The 26,321-nt window shown below is 36.6% G+C and overlaps 1 protein-coding gene across 1 annotated transcript in view; it reads left to right on the plus strand.

The window, feature by feature from the left end:
• Positions 1-26,321, plus strand: part of ZNF385D (zinc finger protein 385D) — a 1,173,536-nt gene that overhangs the window by 116,506 nt on the left and 1,030,709 nt on the right. The window contains exon 2 of the mRNA XM_064378657.1: positions 16,651-16,748. The gene's annotated coding sequence lies outside the window, so the exon portion shown is untranslated. The remainder of the gene's footprint in view (positions 1-16,650; positions 16,749-26,321) is intronic.

Here is a 26,321-nt window from a genome sequence, read left to right on the forward strand (position 1 = left end):
GACATTTTACCTCTTGACTTCCATGACACCACATTAATCTCTTTTCTTTCTCTACCTTTCACTTTTGCTGACTTCTCCTTCTCCACCTAATCTCCAAATAACAACATTGGAAATGTGCCTGTTTCTTTCTGTCTCTCTGCTTTCACCCAAGGCAATCTCATATCATCTTTCCAAGGGTTAAATATAATCTATATTGGATAATTTCAACATTTAAATCTTTGGTCTAGATTTCTCTAAGATACAGATATGCAAATTCAACACCTCTTCCTCTATGTCTTAAGTGTAACACATCCAAAACAGAAATATTATATCCATACCCACCAGAAACACACAGCTCTATCCCTTCACTTCAGCTTTCTTTATATTATTACAGGTATATCTTAAGGCTATTACAGACTACTGCAAAAAGTGAGTCACATGAATCTTTTGGTTTCCCAGTGCATATGAAAGTTATGTTTATATTACACTGTAGTCTATAAGTGTACAATAGCATTTGTCTGAAAATCAATGTACCTTAATTTAAAAATACTTGGCTGGACATGGTGGCTATTGCCTGTAATCTCAGCACTTTGGGAGGCCAAGGCTGGAGGATTGCTGTAGGCTGGGAGTTCAAAACCAACCTAGGAAACATAGTAAGACTCTGTCTCTAAATAAACAAATAAACAAACAAACTTTACTGCTTAAAAGTGCTAATAACCATCTGGTCCTTCAGCAAGTCATAATCTTTTTGCTGTTGGAGTGTCTTGCCATGATGTAGATGTCTGTTGACTAATCAGGATGGTGGTTGCTGAAGTCTGAGGTGACTGTGGCAATTCTAAAAAGAAAACAACAATGAGGTTTGCCACGTTGATTGACTCTTTCTTTCACAAAAGATTTCTCTATAGAGTGCAATGCTGTTTGACATTTTACCCTTACTAGAACTTCCTTCAAAATTGGAGTCGGTTCTCTCAAACCCTGCCAATGAAGTTTATGTAATATTCTAAATCTGTTGTTGTTATTTCAATAATGTTCACAGTATCTTTACCAGGAGTAGATTCTATCTCAAGAAACCACGTTGTTTGCTCATTCATAAGAAGGAACTCCTCATCTGCTGAATCTTGATTATGAAGCTGTAGCAATTTGCTCATGTCTTCAGGCTCCACTTCTAATTCCATTTCTCTTGTTACTTCTACACATCTGCAGTTACTTCCTCCACTGAAGTTTTGAGTCCTGCCAAGTCATCCATCAAGGATGGCAGCAACTTCTTCCAAACTCCTGTTAGTGTAGGTATTTCGATCTTCTCCCATGAATCAAATATTCTTAATGGCACCAAAAATAGTGAATTATTTCCAAAAAGTTTTCAATTTACCTTGCCCAAATTCATCAGAAGAATCACTCTCTGTGGCTTCTATAGCCTTATGAAATGTATTTCTTAAGTAGTAAGACTTAAAATTCAAAATTATTCTTTTATCCATTGTCTGCAGAATTGATATTGTGTTAGCAGGCATGAAAGCAAAAATTGTCTTTTTATACATCTCCATCAGAGCTCAGTGGGCAGTAATATTTTGAAACAAATCTTTTTTTCTTGAGTAGTAGGTCTCAATAGTGGGCTTCAAATATTCAGTAAACCATACTATAAACAGTTATGCTGTTATCCATACTTTGTTCCATTTATAGAACACAGGCAGAGTAGCTTTAGCGTAATTCTTAAGGTCCTAGGATATTCTGAATGGTCAGTAGGCATTGGCCTTAAAGTTGCCAGCTGCATTAGTCTCTAACAGGAGTCAGCCTGTCTTAGAAGCTTTGAAACCAGACATTGACTTCTTGCTAGCAAGGAAAATCCTAGATGATATCTTCTTCCAAGAGAAGCCTGTTTCATATACATTAAAAATCTATTGTGTAGTGGCCACCTTTATCAACGATCTTAGCTAGAGCTTCTGTATAACTTGCTGCAGCTTCTGCATCAGCACTTGCTGCTTCACTCTTGTGTTACAGAGATAACCTCTTTACTTAAGCTTTGTAAACTAACTTGTGATAGCCTCACAATTTTCATCTACAGTTTCCTCACCTCTGTCAGCTTTCATAGAACTCAAGATAGAGTCTTGCTCTGGATTTGGCTTTGACTTAAGAAAATGTTGTGGCTAGTTTGATCTTCTATCCAGACCACTAGAACTTTTGTGTTCACTGGAGTAGCATTTGTAATTTTCTTCAAGAACTTTTCCTTTACATTCACAGCTTAGTTAACTGTTTGGGACAAGAAGCCTAGCTTTCAACCTGTCTCAGCTTTTGAAATGCCTTCCTTACTAAGCTTAATCATTTCTAGCATTTGATTTAAAGTGAGAGATGTGTGACTCTTCCTTTCACTTGACCACTAAGCAGCTCTTGTAGGGTTAATAACTGGCCTAATTTCAATCTTGTTGTGTCTCAGGTAATAGACAGACCCAAGAAGAGAAAGAGAGATAGGGGAAAGGCTGGATGGTGCAGCAGTTTGAACAAACGTATTTATTAAATTTGCCATCTTAAATGGGCATGGTTTGTGGTGCCCCAAACAATACAATCATAACATCAAAGATCACAGATCACAGATAATCATAACAGAATTAATGATAATAATAATGAAAAAGTTTGAAATACTGTGAGAATTAACAAACTGTGACACAGAGACTTGAAATGAGCACATGCTATTGAAAAAATGGCACCAATAGACTTGGTAGATGCAGAGTTGTCACAAACCTTCAATTTGTTAAAAACAAAAAGCAGTATTTATAAAGCCTAATAAAAAGAAATGCATAAAATGAGATATGCCTGTATTTAGTATCACCATCAGCCTCTATGTCCAAACAAGAATCTCAGCATCACCTTAGAGTTTCCTCTTTTTCTTTCCCTTTCCCATCCACCTGATTCACTGATAAATATTACTGACTATATCACTAAAATAGATCTCAAGTCTGTCCATTCATTTCTACTTCCACTACCATCACCCTTGTCTGGACCATGGTCATTTTCCATGAGCACAGTAGTCTCCTACCTGGCTTTCTAGATTTCATTCTTGTTCTATACAAATTAATTCCTTAAATTGTACCAAGAAATCTTACATTTAAAAAAATACCACATTAATTCTTTGCTTAGAAATCCACTTTTCCCCAGAGGTAAAAGGTATGGCCCTCTGCACCTCCTGCCTCCTTCTGAGGGGTCATCAGAAATCTTTCTCTTCACTGTGTATTCTGGTCATATGCATCCTCAGACAATGTCTAAAACACTCCTGGTTCTCTCCCACCTCCAGACCATAGCAGCTGCTGTTCTCTTGTCTGGCATGCTTTTGCCTCAGCTCTTCCCAAGGCTGACTCCTTCTCATGTTTGAGATCTCAACTAAAACAACCCTCTCAGAGGGGCCTGGATAATCACAATATCTAAAGTAAGGGGATTCCAGTACTGTTATTCTTGATTACTGAATCATATTAATTTCCTTGATTGCATGTAGTACAATCTTGTAGTTACTTGGTGTGACTATTTGTTTCCACAGTGTCTGCCTCCCTACTTGAATAGACTTTCTGTAAGACCTGGGATGTAATTTTCATTATATCTTCAAGACTTGGACAAAACCTGAGAATCAATATATTTCAAATGAACGAATGAGTGACTGGAGTGAGGCACAAATGCAAGACAGGTCTGAAAAAAAGGATAAAGTAAACTCTGTTTACTTTCCAGACTCCCTTTGACTCTATACTCACATTCCATCTTCTCTGTCAAGGTGCCCTTAATCTCTCTGTTCCTGAGTTCCAGTCACCTTCACACATCATATGCTTATACTTAAGTATTTTTATTCATTCTGTGTATATGTCTTTTTCAGTCAACCCCCTTTTATTAAGCAACTGACCTATACCCACCAGTGTACTTGAAGCTTCTAATATGTATTTTAGTGATCTCAAGGGCAGCGAAACATCTCTAAGACCCCAAAGCATTGATCTGGGAGCTTTGTACATAGGATGAGTTCAATGAATGATTGATGATTAATTGAATCTATCCTTGATGCATGGCTGTTATCCAGTGATGTAACCTTTAGGGTGTTTTAACAAAAATATTACTGCAAAGCTTTTTTTGAAACTCGAACAAAGTGATCCAATACCTTAAAAGAATTGTGAGAATCTCAGATGAATCCTTTTTATTTTTATAAATCAAATATTCATTTACTTTTTGGATCTCCAATCTAGCTTGACCACTTACTAGTTGTGTGAGCTTAGACAAGTTTTATATCATTTTCCTTCAGTTTCATAATCTGTAAAGTGTATATGTGCAGAGGACATACTAATATCTACTTCATAAAATTTTATGAATTAATATATATTCACTACTTAGGGCAATTTCTGGCATTGGGTATTAGCATAAGTATTAATTTTATTTTGAGCATATGCTATATGCCAGCCAGTAGTGAGACAAGGCAATCTTTGGCTAACAATTGCTCATAGTGTGTTATAGCTGATGGTAATTGCACAGTTAATTTTGCATTATGGACCACTTCTAGGTTGTGGAAACATTTACTCCTGTCTACTGCATGATACTTAGAGACAACTCTGTTGCCTTCAGGAGTCTATGGTAGATCACAATAATGGCCCCAATTCTTAGCCTCTCTGTATCCACATCCTTTCTCATGTAACTATGTGGTGCCCTCCCACTCTGATATTGGACAAGACAATGTAACTTGATTTGACCTGGAGGCTGAAAAGTACTAGTGTGAGTAGCCTGTTCCTCTCTCATGCCTCTGTCATTGTAAGATAGCATTCTTGGTTATGGTAGGTAGAACAGCACCCAAAGGTATCCATCCTTTAATTTCTGGAAACTGTGGATATGTTATGATACATAGTAAAAGGTATTGTTTAAAAAATCTGTAATAAAGGTTATGGGCCTTAAGATGAGATTATCCTGAGTTATGTCAATGAAGCCAATATGATCACTATGTAATAGCAGAGAGTTTTCTTAGGCTCGAGTCAGAAGATGGGCAGAAGAGAGAGATACAGCAGAAGGGAAAACGAAGAGATTCCAGGTATAAGAAGGATTCAATGCACTCCTTCCAGCTGTCACAGATAACCATAAGAAAAGAGATTATGACAACTACCTGAATGAGCTTGGAAGAAGATTCTTCCCAGAACCTTACAGTAAGAGCCTAGGTGGCTAACAGCTTGATTTCAGTGTTGTAGAACCTAGAGCAGAAAATCCAGTTAAGACAGCCCAGCCCTCTCACCTACAGAATTGTGAGATAACAAATTTGAGTTGTTTTAAGTTTCTAGGTTTGTGGGAATGTGGTAGGTAGCAATAGAATGCTAACATACTGTTCTAGGGTAGAACACAGCTGAGCTTCCCTCTTCTTCCTGGCCAAGTGCAGCCTAAATGGGTTGACACCTAGGCAACTCCAAGATATGTGAATCCAGCCAAGATCAGCAGGGCCACCTAGACAACAATTCCAGATGCATGAGCAATATACAACTGTTGTATGTCTCTGATGTTTTGGTTTTGTTTGTTATGTAACACTGTGTGGCAGTGAATATCTGATATAGTGACTGAGGACAGGTGGGGGCAAGTTATGTTTTTAGCATAAAATGCTATCTGAGAATAGCAAACTGACACAGGAACAGAAAACCAAAGAGCACATGTTCTCACTCATAAGTGGGAGTTGAATAATGAGAACACATGGACACAGGGAGAGGAACACCACACACTGGGGCCTGTTGGAGGTTAGGGGAAAAGGCGAGAGAGAACATTAGGGCTAATACCTAATGCATGCAGGACTTAAAACCTTGATGATGGGTTGATAGGAGCAGCAAACCACCGTGGCACATGTATACCTACGTAACAAATCTGCATGTTCAGCACATGTATCCCAGAGCTTAAAGTAAATAAATAAATACAATATCAAAAACATTAAAAAAAAGGATAATGAGAAAAATCTCCTGTTCGATTAGTTATGTTGAATCATAAAGCAAGATTCTAAGGTGAGCTCCAACAGAAATACTCTATTTTAAAAAGGTGATAGATTGTTTACCTGTATTAATGAGTATGTATTTACGAGAATTCTTGTAAAGGGATTTGGTACCTGTATCATTGGCTATATATTTATGGGGCCATTTTGTATCCAAAGGGAAGTGGAAGGCCTTAGAATTTTGCTTCTATTACAAGCTATCTTTTGTTTTGTTCTGTTTTCTGAGTGGCCTAGCCAGTCCAAATGATCTTCCTATTTTGGAATGTTTGAATTCATAAAGAAGAAAAAAAGTGTATCAGCCAAACTGCCCCTTTGCCAAATTAATAAGTAAACAAAAAAATCCAAATGAAGCAGTTTAATATTTAGACTTAAATGAGAGAGAAATTCCACAGAGTTAAATAAAGCATAAAATGGATATTTCCACTAGGGCTATCTTAGCTGAAACAGCTATTTTTTAAACAACAAAAAAAAACGAAAAACAACAAAATTAATGTAATTCTGGCTTAATTTAGTTTTGTTTTATCAAGTCAGCAGAGTTAATTCTATGTCAATAAAAAAAGAAACTCAAGCTGTGCAAATCATTTTACACTCTGTGTATTTCTGGAGGAAATACTGAAAACATATTTAAATTGCACCACAAGAACTGTGAGTACATTTAATTTTACATTAAAACGTATCGTTTGTGTTTCTTTGAGAATTTAACAGATCCAAACAAAACAAACCTTTTTATAATTCAATGTTTGGGACACAGTGGGTTACCAATTGAAGAAATCTCCTCCCAGGCCAAAACAAACACTGCCTAACATATTGTTTTTCAAATCAATACTAGACTCAGCAAGGGTAGGGTTCCTGGCTGCCTATTTTCTCTCTAGCAGTTTAAGGTAAGTGTCCACACTGTTTTATCAATGAAGGAGATTTCGTAACTGGTGGTGCACTAGCTTAGAAGTTATTGTGCATAACACAAGATGTTAGTTTTGAACTGCTGAGTGATATTACCTGGTCTTAGGGTTGAAGGCAGCATTCACTGTCAGCTTGTCCCTGTAGGTAAATAATAACGGTTTAAAGAAATCGAAAGAGAACCAAATAATCAAGTTGCATGATCTGTATACAGCACTTTTCCTCTGCAGTAGTCTCTAAAAAGAAGAAAAATCAATTAAAGTTCATAAACCCATATGCTTCAAAAAATAAAATGAAAGCTAGTCATTTACTTTACAGATTGTTTAAATTGATTGAAATTTGTCCTGGAGTGTGTGTAAGAGGAGGTGGTATGGCATTAAGTTTGTAGTCTGTTGAATCTATCCATAGTGACCCAATTTTCTTCTTCATTTTGAGAAAAGGAATAATTGACCCATCTTTCCAGGAAAAGAATAACTTCATTGTTATTTCCAAGATGGAAAATACAAATAATATTAAAACATTAAATATGTCAGCAGAATGAGACTGGAATCTTGAAAGAAAAAATGTGCGAATGTTTGTGTGTGTGTGTGTGTGTGTGTGCGTGTGTGTGTTTTCCTTAGTAAAGAGACATGCCAGAGAACTCAGAAACATGGCTGATACTTTAAGCATATATTACCTGGCTAAAACAATCATTCAAATGATACTTCCCTGTGGTGTTTCTGTGGCACCAGAGATGTCATCTGATAGAATCTCTGAATATTTTAATTTCCTCCAGAACCTGACTCGGTGGCTCACGCCCCTAATCCCAGCACTTTGGGAGGCCAAGGTGGGTGAAGCACTTGAGCTCAGGAGTTTGGGACCAGCCTGGCCAATACGGCAAAAACCCTTCTCTACTAAAAATACAAAAATTAGCTGGTCGAGGAGGTGCACACCTATAATCCCAGCTACTCGGAAGGCTGAGGCCTGAGAATTGCTTGAACCTGGGATGCTCAGGTTGCAGTGAGCTGAGATTGCACCACTGCAGTCCAGCCAGGGTAACGTGACAAAGCAACACTCCGTCTCAAAAAAAAAAAGTAATTTTCTCCAAAAGTACATGATTTATTTATTTCAAATAAGGATTAGATGATATGTTTTTGGCATTATTATTTGCATTTGAGTTTATTATTCATTCACTCATTGTAGTCATTAGGCATTTATTAAGGTATTGCTGTATTTAAGATATTTGATACCTGCAGCAGACCATTTTTTCAGCATCCTTCCCTCTGCCATATATTTCAACTTCATTTTCAGTAATAATGTTAAGAGAAGGAAATACACATATATAATTAGAATTTTTCCTACCAAATTAAAATATTATACTTTGAAGCTTATATTCTGTTTTACTGTTTAAACTTTAAATATAAACAAAAATTCCAAGTGGTCAAAGTGGACAGTGGTTCATGCCTGTAATCCCAGGATTTTGGGAGCCCAAGGCTGGCGGATCACCTGAGATCAGGAGTTCAAAACCAGCCTGGCCAACACAGTCACATCTGTCTCTACTAAAAACATACAAAAATTAGCTGGGAGTGGTGGTGCATGCCTGTAATCCCAGCTACTCAGGAGGCTGAAGCAGGAGAATCACTTGAACCTGGGAGGCGGAGGTTGCAGTGAGCCAAGATCATGCTACTGCACTCCAGCCTGGGGGACAGAGTAGGACTCCGTTGCAAAAAAAAAAAAAAAAAAAAGAAACATTTAAATTAACTTGAGTTCCATTTCTTTGTCCTTACAACCACTATGTTATTATTAGTAGTCTTAAATTTAATGTTTACATTCAGGAATCTTAATGTCTCAGGGATCAGAGACACAAACTATGCCTGAAGTGTGTTTGGATGATTTTTTTTTTTTTTTTTTTTTTTTGAGACAGAGTCTCTCTGGGTTGCCCAGGCTGCAGTACAATGGCACAATCTCGGCTCACTGCAACCTCTGTCGGCTGGGTTCAAGCAATTCTCCTGTCTCAGCCTCCCGAATAGCTGGGATTACAGGTGCATGCCACCATGCCCAGCTGATTTTTGTATTTTTATTAGAGACAGGATTTTACCATGTTGCCCAGCCTGATCTCGAACTCCTGACCTCAGGTGATTCACCTGCCTCTGCCTCCCAAATATCTAGGATTACAGGCATGAGCCACCACACCCAGATTGGATGATTCTTAACTACTCTGAACTTACTTTCAAAAATGGGTGCAGGTAGCTGAGTCCACACATGTTGGAGACTGAGAGTTCTCCAAATTTAACTTTATGTAGCATGCAAGGTTTATTAAAACACAATAAAAATGCTAAGTATTTGAAGCATACAAATGTACATATTTACACATTTTATAAAAATATAATTGCATAATTTTATACACAATTGCATACACATCTGTATCTATATTATGTATTTAGTTAAATTGTAACAGTAACTGCAGCAATTTTTTAGAACATAAAGAAAACAAGATTTTGGGAGGATAGAGTATTTTGCTGACATTGTTTAAAATTGTTAAAGTTTGCTAATAAAAACAAACCATTTTTTCCTTTTTTATTGTAGTAAAATATATATAGCATAATTTAGTCATATTAAGTATACAGTTCGGTGGCATTAAGTAGATTCACATTGTTGTACAACCATCACTATCCCTCTCCAGAGCTATTTCATCATCTAATTTTGATACTCTGTATCCAATAAACAGTAACTTCCTATTCTCTCCCCTCCCTAGCCTCCAATAGTCAGCATTCTACTTTCTTATACTGTGATTTGACTATTTTAGGTATTCTATATAAGTGGAGTCCTACAATATTTGTCCTCTTGTGTCTGGCTTATTTCACTTAGCGTAATGTTCTTCAGGTTCATCTATCTTGTACATGCATGTATCAGAATTTCATTTATTTTTAGGTCTAAATAATACTCCATTGATTTACATACCACATTTTGTTTATCCATTCATCTGTCAATGGATAGTTGGGTTGTTTTCACCTTTTGGCTATTGTGAATAATGCTGTTATAAACATTTGTATACAAATATCTGTTTGAATCCTGAAAGCAGGCCAATTTTTACTTGGTTGTGATATTACTTCTATATTTTTACAATACTCACCCTTTTTGTCTTCACCTGCCTATCACTGCACACTTGGTACCCCACTGAATGACGTACTACGATGAAGGAGAAAGAGGACTGCTTGTGGTAGATAGGAGACTCAAACAGTAACACTAACTCTAAGGCTATGTGATCCTGTATGTCACAGCTAAGTCTCAGTTTCCTTATCTCTTGAATGAGATTGATTAAATCTTACATACTGTAACACTCCAGTTTATGATTCTACCAAGGCGAACAACAATAACTAGCATCAGTGGAACACATCTCTATTTATAAAGCACTTTTCACTTTAATCATCTCTCTTAATCTTTACAATTATGCTGTGAGGTAGGTTTTAGAGTCATTCCCCTCCCATGAGGGCAGTGATCCTTGCCTGTTTTGCTTATTAATGTTTCCCAAGACTCTCGGATGTTGCCTGGCTCATAGCAGTCTCAAAACAAATATTTGTTTAATGAATACATTTTTCAGATGATACAAATGGAATTCAGAGAAAATGAATTACTTACCTGGAGTCCTTTACCCAGTTAACAGTGCTTGTTCTGGAACTTACCTTTTAATTCCAATTTTCATCAAATGTCACCATTCTGTTTTAATGTACACCATCGTACTCTAGCTGTAGGAGCAAAAATTTGTTAGCAATATGTCTTGCTAAGGTCATTCATATTTATTATGTCAATTCTTACACCTTTCCCTTAAGTATATGGGGTTGTTCCTATTTCATAGTTGAGGAAACATTTACAGAGGTAAACTAGCTTGTCCAAATATGTGAGTAGCAGATTGGGTTTTAGAGCTCAGGCTTCCAGCCACAGAGGGAGATCCCATAAGGAAATGATCAGAATAAGCAGGTGCTGCTATTTGCATATATGGAATTTGAACTTAGCCTCAAAAGGATTACAGGATAACTTTAGCAAAGTTATGAAAACATAGAGGAATAAGTCAGATTTAGTCAGGAAATAAATGGTTCTAGCTGTTGGGAAATAGTGAGAAAGGAGAGTAGAGCAGCTCCAAAAATTCATGGCTGATGCAGTAGGAACTGAAAGATGAAGGTCAAGGCAGGAGTTCTTGATTCTTTCAGGCCAGGTTGGCAGTTGCTGTTTGGTTCAGGTGTCTTTGCTCAGGTTTGCAGAAAAAGGCATTCAATTTTATGAATTCATCATGATGTAATCAGTCTCTGGCAAGCCGAGGCATTCTAAACAAGTCATAAGAGACAAACTCATAAATCAGAGTTATTTTGTAGTAAGCAATCCACTTCACCTGAGACCTGTTCAAACCTGGCAGGTGATGAAGGTACAGAAGGGCTTGGGGTAGGGCGGTTGGCAAGCATTGGCATTGAAAGTTATTTCAGCTTAGGAGGTAAAATAAACCATATAATTTCTTCCCACATAGTCCATCTCATCAAAGAAAATTGATATCCTTTCTGGCAAAAGTAAGCTGATAAATTGTTATTCCAGACTCTAGAACTATCTATCTAAACACCTGAAGCCAGTCATTTAAAAATATCGTCTCCTATAGTTGCTATGGAGAAAACTCATTCTTACCCTCTACTACTTACTATCACCAGGACGACATTCTGATTTGAACACATTTTCTCATGCTATAATGTTAAGGTTTATAGTTGTTAAGCCACTTTAGAGCACTGGGTCATGAGCCAAGAGGCCTATGTGTAAATATCAATATTGTCAACAACCAGATAGTGAACTTGAGCAAGGCACTTTCATGGATAGGCCAAAATCTGTTCATCCTTATACCTGGTGTTGGAGTAGAAGATAATGAAGATGCCGTTGTGCTCTAATAGACTAATATATTTAAAATTGCCAACGGTACATATTTATTTTTACAGTGCAGGTCCTATGGTCAATCTCTATAGTTTTCGATTGTCCAATATTTATTCATTTTGTTACTTGGATTAGTTGGAAGAAAGGAGGAGACATAATGGAGTCTCACTGTTCTTGTGAAGATTTTTAATAAGGGCTTTTATTTTCAACCTAATTACCCATTCCTGTTTTTTACTCTCTTTTTGGTTCAACTAACAGATTTTCTGAGGCTCTGACTGGTGTCTACCTCCCATGTCCTTTGGTGTGTACATTGTTTACCCTGTTAAGTCAGATGACACTCCTCCCTCTGCTTCTCAGTTTCTCCAAACTGGTGGACATTCATCCCCCACTCCTTTTCCCTTTCTTTTTTCACTGTCCTTGCTAGCTATATTTTCTGAAATGTCTTTACTGTCATTTTAATGGGGTTTCAGGAAGTAATGGAGATAAGCACATGTATTCAATTTGCCAAGTTTAACCAGAAGTCACCTCTGTAATATTTGATTAAAGGAGTGAAATGGAAAAGGTTTGGGGAAATTATTTTGGCAGCCATGTGTGAATAATGGAGTGGAATAGGTCAGAAACCAGAGACAAGGAATCAAAGGCTGTTTCTGTAAGTATAAGGTAAGGGAATGAGAAAAGGGCTTTCCTGAGGAGAGCAGCTTGAATCAGAAAGCTATATTTGGAAGAAGAATAAAGTAAAGTTTAATAACTTTTAAGATGCTGAATAACCATGGTCAAAAGAGAGAGAAATTGAAGTAAACTCCATGATTTAGAGCTGGTTGAGTGCTGTCAGTTGAAGTCAGAGTGCAGACTGTGTTGATGTTAAATGAAGCCAAGCATATATGAATTTTTGAAAAGCTTAACTCTGAAAGGAAACACACACACACATGCACACACACACACACACACACACTCACAACTACTAGGGCAAGAATTAAAGGTATGAGAATTCAGAGAAGGCATTTACTTTTATTTTCAGGTGGGTGAGACCTGGCCTGAGCATAAAACCAGTGAAGAGATAGAAAATGTTGGTATATGGGAGAAAGTGGGTATGTGTGGGAAGACTACCTGGTTAGCTAACCCAGAGCTCTTTCCAAAGGGTGTACTTTGATGCAACAAGAAATGGTTTGCCTACACGATACTTTCTGCTTTCTTGGTTGCTTGCTTATAATGGCCTTGACACAAAAAGAACTGATGCAAACACTTGGAATGATTTTACTTTTTCCTGACCTTTTGGGTCTGCCATGATGGTTTATCCAAGTCACCTGCTTCCTGCCCCTAACTATGAGTACTTACTGTTGAAATGATCAGAGCTACCTAATTGGGTGCTTACAACTAGTTATACGTTATCTAACCTATCCTTGCACATGAACACATGAGCTATGCTCCTCTATATAGACTTTTTCATGGAACATTTGCTGGTTTTTAATTTTTAATGAATCAAAATTCAGGATTTGTGCAGTATGTGACATCTGCTAACTCCTCCCTGAGCATATTGGTTGTAAGTTTCAACTGTTCCTTAAATCTTCCTCTCCCCATCTACTGCGTATTTATTTGACTGATTGCTTTCACGACCACCACTAGGCTTTTAGAGTGTAGAAGCTGCATATATTTGACACTTCGTTTCGTGTCTAGACAATTCACTCATATCTCAGGCTCTTGCTTTATCATTTTAAAAACCACTTGAAAACTTTTTTCATAAAACTATAGCAGGTTTTGTGTGATTACGGTTACATTCTGACTTCTTCCAGCTTTGGGGATTAGTCTTTCACCCTTTTTGTGATTCCTGTGAAAGAATATCGTTCTCTTGACATCCATGTATTCTAACTATAGAGGTGGATGCTTTTTATGGCTATGTCTCAAATGTTTCAGTGGGAGAAATGTGTTTTGGGGAGTGTCATTCTTATTATTTTAGGATAGTTCACACTTTTCAGAATCCTGTTTTGTCAGCTGCTGTGTGGATTTTCACAGAGTACTGTATAGGCAGGGCCAGAAAAATTGGCAGAAAATAAATTAAGAAATAATAATTTCTAAGAAGAAATCTGGGACATACAAATAGAAAGTTACTTATCATGGGACTTTTAAGAATGAAAAAATATTATCAATCCTGGAGATAATTGGGTACCAAATACAGAGAAGCAAAAGGCTGATGGGCAAAACATCTACAGTTTGTGATGGCAAGGCTGGGAAGAAGAAAAGAAGTAAAAACACGTTTCAGTCAACAAACTGATTAGGAATAATAAATTAATAAAATAAAAGCATCCATTGTGGCTTTGACTGAATGGATGATGAATACAGATAGGGGACAGAGAAGTAGCTGAGTCAGACTACAATAGAAATTGGGTGAAATAGGTAACACATTGATTCGTATCCTATTATTTTTTTCCCCTTGAAATTTTTAAGAAGTGAATTTGTTCTTATTGGTCAGTAGTAACCTTTGATGAATACTGAATTCTAGACTGCTTACATAAGGGATAGAAAAGAAGGATATAAATATATTAATATCTGTATTTGAAGGAGCCTATATCTGGTATGGTTTGAGAGCAAACCAAGAGACTTCTAAAGAATGTTTCAAATATGTATAATTAAAGGAATTTGAAAGTCAGGTTAAATGACCAGATCCTCAAAGATTAGTCATTTTTCAAGTTTTATATCAATGAAGAAGTCTTGTTTCTGAATGAACAAATTTTGTAAAATGATGCCCATGAAGCAAAAAAAAATTATACAGTGAAAATTAATGTCTTTTCTTTTTATGTTAAATTTACAGACACATAAAACAGGAGTCAGAATTTCTAATCACCATGAAGGAACCCGAATAACTTCCTCAGGTTAATGTATTATAGCTCATGTAGGTTTCAGTCAGTTTGAAGGTGCCAATCTTAAAAATTAGAAATTTTCATTAAATTCTCTCAAATATTGAAAATACATTCTCAGCTCCCTGTGCTTCCGTTAAAGCCATATAGGTAACTGAGTAGCCAGTCTTGGATTCACATCCTTTCCTGTTGCACTGGATGGAAAGAATGCTTTGAAAGTGATATGGAATTTAAAGATGAAAATAAAGAATCTCTTCTTCTACATTTCTAATAGAAAGTAGGTAGAGTTTTTTAAAAAAGGAAAGTCTTTCAAATAGAAGCTTGGAAGACATCTGAGTTGTTGGCTATATTGTTACAAAGGCTCCGTGGATTTTTTTTTTCCTCTTAACCTAATTTCAAGAGTGTACATGCTCTCACAATGTTTTTGATGCCACTGATTCTTCTGGCAAGGATCATTTTTATAAAGTACCCTGTCAGTTTGGCTAGAGGTACCAAAGAAAAGAGGCAGAGAAATATTATTTTTACCTGATCATAAAATGCCTCTGTTGGATATGTTGAGTTGAAAAAATATATACAGGAAAGCCAGTGAATCGGAAATCAGAGACACATGGAAGAATCAAGGGAAAGAAGCTGTCAAATGTAATTTGAAAGGAAATTGTATTGACAGGTGAAAGTAGGTCCCCAGAAAAGATGTGATTTAAAAGACTACCTGCATATGTAGATCCCTGAAACATCTTATTATAGTCCTGCCATGATATGAGTATGTAGGTATGTGGGTCTGTTTATGTGGTGTGCTTAAAATTATGAAGTAAATGGACAAAACAGGCTTGATTATATTCCAAGAAATCAAAATAACAATATACAGTTTAAGTGAAAAATTATTTAAACCAGCAAAAGAATGAAATAAATCTGTAAATATTAGGCTTAATACTAAGAGAAGTACAGTCCTCTGGAAGAAATAAACTTAAGCATTATTATATATTGGGATCTAAGAATGTCACCGTTCTCCTCAATTAAATTTTAGTAGTTAGTGTTAGCCAGGTAGCACAATTGGTTACAACTTCCTGTTTTTGACACTAAGGCTAGATGTTTTATTTCTTACCTGGGCCAGTTAGCTTTAAGACATAGACTACTTAGTAAACAGCCTCAGAACATGGCTTTATACTATAGCTAGATATGAACTCTGAGAAACCAAGGTGTGACCACCCCGTACAAGCAACTCAGAATGTCTATCCTGCTGGCGTATCTTGGCACAATCGAAATTGTAGAGTATAAGCAATGACCCTGCCATAAATGTAAGAGTATTAGGCCCTGTCTTTGGAGAGTGATGAAGATAAAATCTCATTATAATCTATATATTATTTCGTTAAGAAATTACTTTCCACAGAGTGTATATAATTTGTACCAGGAGCAGACAGTGCTAAGCTTTGGTAAGACACCATTCTCTAAGAGGTGGTGCTTTCTTATCTAATTAGTCTGTCATTTGCAACTGCCAATTAAAGTCCAAATTATCCATTTATCTCTCTAGCCCATATTAACACAAGACTTTATAATGAATTACTAAACCTCCACAAAGAATGGAGAACTATGGAAGCTTACAATCAATGTAAGCACGCACAGAGATGTATTTTATCAGTACCTGAGAAGGGCCCATCTCTGAAAAGTCCAGTATTAAATACATAATCCTCATCAACTACATTTATCATGAAGATGTGTGTTTGAAAAGTCCAGTATTAAATACGTAATCCTCATCAACTACATTTATCATGAAAATGTGTGTTTTTAGAATTTAAGATGATTTGATATCCATATGCTTAAAAAGCCTGGGGCAATTGCTAATGTCTTTATAAAGAGTATCATTCTTTATGTGGCTTCTCCATTCTTTCACTCTCTCTAATCTCAACAGCTTTACTTTACCTGCCTGATTTGAGATGAAGGACAGCTTTAGAAGGCTTGAATTTCACCTAAGAAGAGACCCCAGATTGAACAAACATGATGGGCTCTATATCTCCTGTCTCATCCTTGCCTGTTTTCATGTTGGCCTAATGTGCTTTTTCCTAGATGGAGTCATCTGTTCCTGTCTCTCTAGAAGGAGCACATGCTCTCAACCAGAAGTTCCCAGTGCCTTATTTAACAATCCCAACTCGGATGGTATTCAGGTGGGTAAAGATCATTCTTTCAGCTATCTTTGTCTTTTCTATAGCAAGAGTGTCTCAGAGCTGTGTGATGAAGGCTCTATATTTCTGAAAAAAGAATGAGAGAGAGGTATAAAAATAACCCTCTATTTGTAGTGTACTTTTTGGCTCATGTTTCCTTTCCTGTGGTTCTCTCTCCAGCCCTATGAAATCAACAGACAATTATTACTGAAACTATTTTACTCAATAAAGGAATCACCACTCAAATCTTTCTAAATTAGTAAGAAATGAAGGCAAGAACTTAAATACATCCCTTTCTTCTGTGCTCTCTCTGCAATCCATCTTACCAAAGATTGCTTTCCTAGGAATCTTTTAATATGACTTTAAATAGGACATTTGCTAAAATCACTGATAAGAAAGTGTGCTCACTTTAAACGGGGAGAGGAGAATGTGTCCAGAAGCCATTGCCTGTAATCTCTGATTAGGGATCATGTAGGGCTGAAAAGGTAAGGGTTGCAATTACACCTCTGCAGGAATTGTCACACTGTCAAGTGTTAATTACCTCAGTGTTCCTGAGGCCTTGAGTTATTGCTCAGCACAACTGAAGCTGCAGAGTATAAACAATGATGCTGATATATTTTTAAGAGGATAATGTCCTGTCTTTGGAAAGTGATACAAATAAAATTCCGTTGCAATTTGTACATGGTTTAGGTTGTTAAGAAATTACTTTCCACATAGTATAATTTTCTGTTTGTCTGCTAGCAGCAACAGAAAAATATCTTATGATTACTTTTTAGGTTCTCCATAGGGTTGTAAACTGAGGGAAGGCAGAAGGGGTGTGGAAAGCATATGTGTGTGTGTGTGTGTATGTATGTATATACATACATTTATTTATTATAGATGAATATATATATATATATATATATATATGCCTAACAAATAAATAAGACCTAGAATAAAAGCAATGACAAGAAGGTTTTAGACTTACGGCATCCATTTCAATGCTTCAAAGTATGTCCCAGCATTTTAAATTCAAAATATTGCTGACTTTGTCCTCCATTGTGTGTTATATGCCAGTCAGGACATATAAGTGGGGGCTTTCAGTGAGACTTAGCCCAATATAATAAAACTTCCCCTGGCACAGAGACAAATCAGATAGATTGCATTCTAGGGAGTGGCCTGTTAAGGAATCTGAGATTCATCTCAGGAATCTTAAATCCCAAAAAACTTTATACTATTTGATTGTTTAAACTGTAGGCCGAAGGCTTATAATAACCACCTGAACTTAATATACAAATAAGGGGGGAAACAAATCATGAGATCTGAGTCCCTGAAATTATAATATATCGAGATCATGATATACGTCCACTGATATTTAGATATAACATTGGCCACCTGTTGACATAAGCCATAATGAATAACCATCTTTCATCCTTTGTGCTATATCACAGTGCTCACTCGTATTCTCATCTTTATTCTGTTGTGTTGAGCTGCAGTCATCTAAGTGAACAGAATGTTCAAAGGGTACAAAATGAACTACAGACAACTATCCCCAGCACACAACTCACATATTGTCACACTGTTATCAGCATTAGCAAAGAGAGTGCAGCATTTAAATCAAATTGACTTTTTAAAATCATGAGTTATTCATTGGAAAATAGGGACTGAAAATACCAACATTTTAATCATGCATCAAGGTAGATGGCATAATTCTTTTCTAGAAATGGTTTGTTTGAAGATAACAACCTAGTAGTGACTTGAAAAGTATCTATTGATTAGACAAACAAGTGGTACAATCTTTATTACTGTTTCTTAGTAAAAGTCATTATTTGCTAAAAAGGCACAAGCGCCTGCTTTCCTTTCTCACTGCTCTCTTTCCTTATACTTACATAACACTTAATGCTTTTCAAAAATACTTTCACTATGCTATTTTATTTTTACCAGAGGAATGTTTTCCAGCTCTCAAAAAAATAGCAGCAACTACAAAACCTTTCATAAATAAATAAATAACTTCTGAAAATAAAAAGACTACTAAATCTAGTGGAAACTATCAAGGACTGAAAACTGCAGATTCTCTGTCCCATGTGATAGAATGGTTCTGCAGGTCATTGCTGTTATAATTTACCAGTAGTTCTGTTTTAGGCACTGTTTAAGTAATTTACACGACTTCTATGTTATTTCAGCATCAAGACCATACTATGAGGTAGATGGCATCATAGTCTTTGTTTTATAGTGGAAGAAATTGAGGCTCAGCAAACTTAAGTAATGGGCCTAAGATATGCAGCTAGTAAACTAAAATATTAACCCGAGGGATCTATCATTGAGTCTGCATTTTCATGAATAGCTTATCAACAAAATTTGATTTGGAATAGAGAAAAAAATTCATGCTCAAAAACCCAAATCAAATATTGAAAATATACTTGTTCTCATCTAACTTTAATCTTTCTTTCCAGTTCTCTCTTCTCTAAGCAGCACTGTTGAATGTTAATGAGTCTATATTTTATTCAACCTCTCCCAGTCTTTTGGGGGTAATTAATCTGAGTTTTATACATCCAGCCTCTCTTTTAATGAGTAAACTTTGAGCAAAGCATGTTTCCACCACTGGGTATTTTCTTCTACTTGTAGAGGCAAATGAGCAGCATACATTTGATTCCTGTTTTTCTGTCCTTGTTATTGGATTCCGTAGTAAAAAGGAATGGAGAAATTGTGAATCAGAGCATAACGATTCATTTTAGCAATGGATTGTGGGAACCCAGAAACACATAGATGCCTAAACCCATCAACAAAAGATAAACAGAGACTGTCATTCACACAACTGACGTGTGTGCTCTAGTCATTCTATAGCATGATGGTATTCAAATAGAAAGCTGTTACCACACCACATCTGCTTTTTCAGAAATGACCAGCTTAAGTAGTAAGTGTAAAATCAGGATCCACTCAGGCACTGTGGCATGTGCCTGCAGTTCCAGCTACTCAGGAGGCTAAGGTAAGAGGACCACTTAAGCCTAAGAATTTGAGGGCAACCTAAGTAACACAGCAAAATTCTCTCTCTAAACACACACACACACACACACAGAAAGAGAGAGAGAGAGAAAGAGAGAGAGACAGAAGAGAGAGAATCAGGTTGCTTTGTCTACCTGCATTAGCTTTTCTTCCCTTCTTACTTTTTTTAACTGTACTTGAGGATTTGAAGAACTCTTAACTTTTGTCTTCTAATATATCTGGTTATAGTTCCCCAAATTTCTGCACATTCCTAGAAAATTCTTAAAATCCTTGAATGCTTTAAAAGAGATGAATGTATGGTTCTAGGGTATAACACCTAAGAGTAGCTTGGGCAAGGAGTGTATTATGGTTCTCTGGAGAAACAGAACCAATAGGAGATGTGTGCGTGCGTGTGTATGTGGGTGTGTATTTATTTACTATATAAAGAATTGGTTTACTCAATTATAGAGGCTGAGGAATCCCACAGTCTGTAGTTGGCAAGACCCTGGAGACCCAGGAGAACCTGTGGTGTAGTTCCATCCTGAGTCTGAAGGCCTGAGAACCATGGGAACCAATGGTGTAAGTTCTAGACAAGCCTGAAGGCTGATAAACAGGAGAGCCAGTGATGTAAGTCCCAGTCCTGTTTGAGGGGAGGAGACTGATGACTGAGCTCAGGCAGTCAGTCAGAGAGAAAATTATCCTTCCTCTACCTTTTTGTTTTATTAGGCCCTCACTGGATTGAATGATGTCCACCTACATTGGGAAAAACAATCTGGTTTACTCAGTATACTGAATCAAATGTTAATCTCATCAAGAAATACCTTCACAAGGACACCTGGAAATAGCCTTTAACCAGATAGCTGGGTATCACATGGCACAGTTAAATTGACACATAAAATTAATCATCACAAGGATTATGGCTTGAGTTTAGGGAAGAAATGCACTAAGCTTTCGACTAAGCGTTTAGGAAACTTTATACTAGGGGCTTTCACACCTCCAACCCCTTTTGAATTGTGCTGTGTTTTGAGTCAGGGTGGACATGTCACAGTCCCCTAGAGACTAAAATTGTGTGTGTGTGTGTGTGTGTGTGTGTGTGTGTGTGTATTTAGCTTTGCCTCCAAATTTCCATCTTTAATCTGCCATTGTGGAGGGTTGGTAGAGGGCTGTGAGGGAGGAGCTGGGTGGAGGGAGAGGCAGGTCTGTGATGGCCTGATGTTTACATGCCTGTTGTAATCCTTGCACACTACATATAAAGAAATGTAACATGACAATGAAAATTGCAAAAGCTTTGCAGCCAGATGGACAAGGGCCAGCCACAGTTCAGTCATTTACTCCTTGTCTGGTATTGGGCAGCTTCTTTAGCCTTTTTTCCTTTCTAAATCTCATTTTACTCATTTGTGAAATGAGAATGATATAATCTAACTTGCAATAGTGTTGTGGGGATTAAATGAGATTATGTATTTAAAGGGATAAACTGGAGCCTGGTACATGATAGACACAAAATTACTGGAGGCAAATCTTAGCATTTTAAAATTTTATCTATTAAGCGACATTTTAGCAATTGACTACTTTGACAGAGCTAATTAAATACTTATGTAAAAAACAAAATCTGATTGATTTTAACCAAAATCAACTTATCACCCCTCCCTGCAACAGATATAAATTGTTTATTTGACCTAGTGATGATTATTTTACTTACTGACTGACTCAGCCTTAACAGAGTACAAATATTCTTATAGTTACCTTGCCACAGGAGTATATCAGCATGCAAAAATCTGGTTTCAAAAGTATTGGCTAAAAGAAAGGGTTTTTTTTTTTTTTTGCATACGTATTTATAAAATACACTATAAGGAACCTTCTACATAGGAAAGGAAGAGCATGTTCTGGGCAGTATTGTAAGTTCATGGCAAGAACTCAACACAAAATAGGTGCTTTACCTCTCTGCCTTTTATCTCTATGAAAGCAAAATAAGGTAGGAGAATTGGCAAAAAATATAAAATGAAATAATTGGAAAAACATAATTGAGTGCATTTTTCACCTTGGGATTATTTATAAATATGAAATGTTCTTATCTGCAGCATGCATGTGTTTTCTAGTTATAAAATAAAGGTAGAAACATATGAAACACTCAAAAGCTCTGGTTTATGAGTAATTCAAAGGTATCAGACAGTTATCCGTGTTATACGGAATTCACTGCATATGTACTGATTGCACTTAGTGTCAGCCCATTAAAAAACATCTGCTTTTGAAACTGCCACTGGGCTAAATTGTGTTTGTGCCTTAGAGGACATCTTCAATGTAGATAAATAATATATGTTAAGAGATTATATAGGTTAACTTAAAATGTGTCATATTCTTCAATAGTGTTGAAAACATTTATTTTTTTTATTTTTTTATTTATTTTTATTTTATTTTATTTTATTTTTTTAATTTTTATTTTTTTTTTTTATTGCATTTTAGGTTTTGGGGTACATGTGAAAAACATGCAAAGTTGTTGCATAGGTGCATTCATGGCAGTGTGATTTGCTGCCTCCCTCCCCCTCACCCATATCTGGCATTTCTCCCCATGCTATCCCTCCCCAACTCCCCCCCCCCGCTGTCCCCCCCACTCCCCCGCAACAGACCCCCATGTATAGTGCTCCCCTCCCTGTGTCCATGTGTTCTCCTTGTTCAACACCCTCCTATGAGTGAGAACATGTGGTATTTGGTTTTGTGTTCTTGTGTCAGTTTGCTGAGAATGATGGTTCAAGAGCATTTGATCCAATTTCAGTCTGTTACAATTATCCCATATTTGAACTTAAATTCTCATCCACAAAGCCAGTCAAGTTCATTTTTAATTAGAATGTCCTAAAAATAATTATTTCAAAAATTAATATTCAGCTTTTTCTAGATTCATTTCCTTTGTCCCTTTTAATAGTCTCTGCCAAGTGGCTTTGAGAACTATTTTAATCTAAAGTTTAGAGTGTTACTTATCAAACTTTGTAAAACACTTGAAAGAAACATCTACAAAACCTATTATCATATTGTTTGTGACTTGCTGCTGCCCACATTTACATAAAAATACCATTTTGTGAACCAGGCAAAATATTTTTCTTTATTCTTTTGTTCCAAAGACTATACTAATAAATCTGTAAATGAAAATATTGTTTTAACGCTACTACATTTGTCTATAACTTTGTTACTATTGGTAAAAATAATTTAGAAAGCAAATTGGTTTATTAAAGGTACATGAATATGTATGTGTATTATGGCATCATCCATTATTTAACAATAGCTAAAGTTATTTTGGATATGATGGGAAAAATGTGTATCTTGGAGAAATTCCCAGATGGAAATTTTATAAAGAGATGTTACAAAAAAGAAACCTACCTGGGCTCAGGTACAGAACATAGAATAATTGGTGAGAATAAAAAAGAGGAGGGGCAAGAAGTTTTCTTTGGGTTGGTCCAAGATCTGAGAAAAGGAGCATGTGGGCAGAGTCAAGGTGGAGTGGCCAGAAAAGTGAGAAGATCTGGTTTGGGGTAAGGGCTCTTTTCCTTACTAGTTGAATGGCCACTGGCATGTCCTGTAGTTTTACTGGCCCTCAGTTTGTTTATCAGTGGCAAGAGAAGATTCGATGTGGTAATCTCCAATGTCCTTTCCAGCATTATAATTTTGCATGACATAATTCCTTCATTACTGGAAGCTCTCCAACATCCCAAACTAGGCCATACTCCACATCATCGCCCCCACAGTTTTGTTAGGAAAAAAGCTGGGATTATTTTTCCTGAAACTCTTATGCTTCCTCAATTACAGAATTATTTGTTTCACTTCTTTGCATAATTTATGAAGTATTGTTTTAAGGACAGTTTTGATATTTAAGTGAACTTATTTTCTAGAGAATGTATTATTCAGTTGTTGCCATCATCAAAATTACAGAATCATGGAATATTAGAGTATAAAGGGCCCTTAGAGGAAAGTGTTGTCTAGGAGGATTTTATTTTTAAAAACTTTGAACAAGACTTACGCAATGTGATAAAAGCTCCAAAATAGAAATATCTAAACAATCACTAGCTGAAAATGGAAGTGACAGTTTAGATACAATGTACTAATTAAGCTGATTGTTAGTGGAGAGTAGCCAGTCATAATTGTCACCAGCTCTTCTTTTAACATGAGACTTCTATACTATTAGAGAACATAATTTAAGAAAACTGTTTGTATATATATTTAGATTGGCTTTATCACAATGAAACAATGAAGTTCATGTTTCTACCTCGGCTTCAGCTTCATAATCAAGATTATCGTCACTGCTAATAATCAAGTTCTTACTATGTAACAGTGTCTTGGGGTCAGCTTGCCCCAAAAATAGACTCTAAGATGAAGATTTGTGTGCAGGAAGTTTACTGGCAAATTGTCTTGTGATCAACACTTGAGAGAGGGAAGAAAGCAGGATTGAACAGGAGAAGTTGGGCTTCAAGGAGTCATAGGAGTGGTTTCTGTCTCCTATGGGCAGCTCTGGACCTGGCCTTTCAGAATTACCCTGAAATGATCCAAGGAAGCTGTGACTTCATGGTCTAATTGACCAAGCCCTGGATATAAGATACCTCCAGGAAGAGGTTGACTGAGGGCAATTCCCAGAGAGTAACTTAACTGAGAGCCATTAGCTGTCAATACCAATGGAGGGAATCATAAGAGGGACTCCCCTTAATCAGGTACTGGGCTACTGCTTACATGGCATCTCCTATATAATCATAGCAATAATACTGTAGTTAGCTATGATGATTTTCCCATTATTACCATGAAGAAATGGAGGCTTAGAGAATTAACTTACTTAAGGTCACGTGGTGGTACATGAGTGTGGCCAGATCCTTAACATTCTCTGACCAAAGTCTAAGCTCTTCTTTTATCTTTTACAGATATAATTACCCAGAAAATGTCCACTTGAAATTATCATGCAATCTTGAACTAGGTAGTTTAGTTTCAAATGCATGCCTATACAATCACAGTGTTATACCAATATCAGATACAGATCTATCATATTAAACTATATCTTTCTATCCATATTAGGGATCTGAGATAATGTAGCACATTATTTATGCCTAAGTAGTGGTCTTACCCTGTAAGGTAAAATATGCCACATCTGACATTCAGCTTGTGTACATATTCTGCTTAAATATGATTCTTCTATTGTGCTCCATTACCCCTGAATATAAATGTCTGCAGTTATAGAATTTGGGAAGTGGCACTGGAGTGGATGGGCAGGGAAGTTTGGCAGGAAGTGTATATAACACCCATCTTGTATTTTTTTTAAAGAAATAGTCTGAATTTATGATATATGTAAAATATTTTAATACTTATTACCCAGATATTAGGTATAATGTATTATTACAAAGTAAAAAAGAATAATTTTGAGAGAGTTGGTGTTTAAAAAGTTGAAACTAGCCCAACTTTTCTTTTGGTTATGAATAAAATCTTTAAATAAAATGACGTTTTTGGCCAGGCACGATGACTCAAGCCTGTAATCCCAGCACTTTGGGAAGCCAAGGGGGGTGGATCACTTGAGGTCAGCAGTTTACCAGCCTGGCCAACATGACAAAACCCCGTCTCTACTAAAAATACAAAAATTAGCCAGGTGTGGTGGCATGTGCTTGTAATCCCAGCTACTTGGGAGGCTGAGGCACGAGAATCTCTTGAACCCTGAGAGGCGGAGGTTGCAGCAAGCCGAGATCATGCCACTGCACCCCAGCCTGGCTGACAGAGTGACACTGTCTCAAAAAAAAAAAAAGGACATTTTTAAATTTTAATTTTCTTACAGAAAATGTCTTTATATATTTGGTGTTGATGTAACTTCCACACAATTTACTTTCATAACTAACATGTGTATGTCTAAATAACACCAAAAAAAGAGCTTGACTTTTAAAAATGTTAATTGAAAAGATATTTGACCCATAAAGATAAAACTGTAAAAAGGATTAATTTTCAAAGATAATTATATTATTTTTCCATGTTCTCTACACACTGGTAATTGAGAATTTTCCTAGATTCTGTACATTATGGAAAAGATGGTATCTCTTGGGTATTCTCAATCTCTCCATTCTAGTGACACTTAACATCCCGCATTAGTTAGCATTCCTCTTGATTGCAGGCAGAAGACCAAGCTCAAGCTTCCTTAAGCAAAAATGGAATTTATTGATTTAGGTAATTAAAAAGTCAGCGACAGGGCTTGCCTCAGGCCAGGAGCTCACACAAATCTCAAGCTCCCTCTCCACTTCTCACTTTCACTTTCCCTGTCTTGGTTGAATTCTCAGATTTGCTCTTTCTCCCTGATGACAAGATGGCTGAAGCAATTCTAGCCCATATTTTCTCATGTTCAAGAGCAGGAAATAACACCTGCTGTTTTCTCAGAAGTCTAGCAAAAGTCTCATTTTAAAAATGGTTTCAAACCACAGTGGCCAAGTCAGGCCTGAACAAATGCCAATCCCTGGAGCTGGGAGTAGAGTCAAGAGCAGCCCTGCTCCCTCAATGTCTCCATAGGGTCAGGGGAAGCTCTTTCTTACAGCATAAATGGAATATTTTTCTTCAAATGAATATGAGGAAATAAAAGCTCAATAGCCAAAACACAGCAAATAGCCACCA

Source organism: Aotus nancymaae, unplaced genomic scaffold (genome assembly GCF_030222135.1).
Source record: "Aotus nancymaae isolate 86718 unplaced genomic scaffold, 86718_ANA_hifiasm-v0.15.2.pri h1tg000019l, whole genome shotgun sequence".
Classification (NCBI taxonomy): domain Eukaryota; kingdom Metazoa; phylum Chordata; class Mammalia; order Primates; family Aotidae; genus Aotus; species Aotus nancymaae.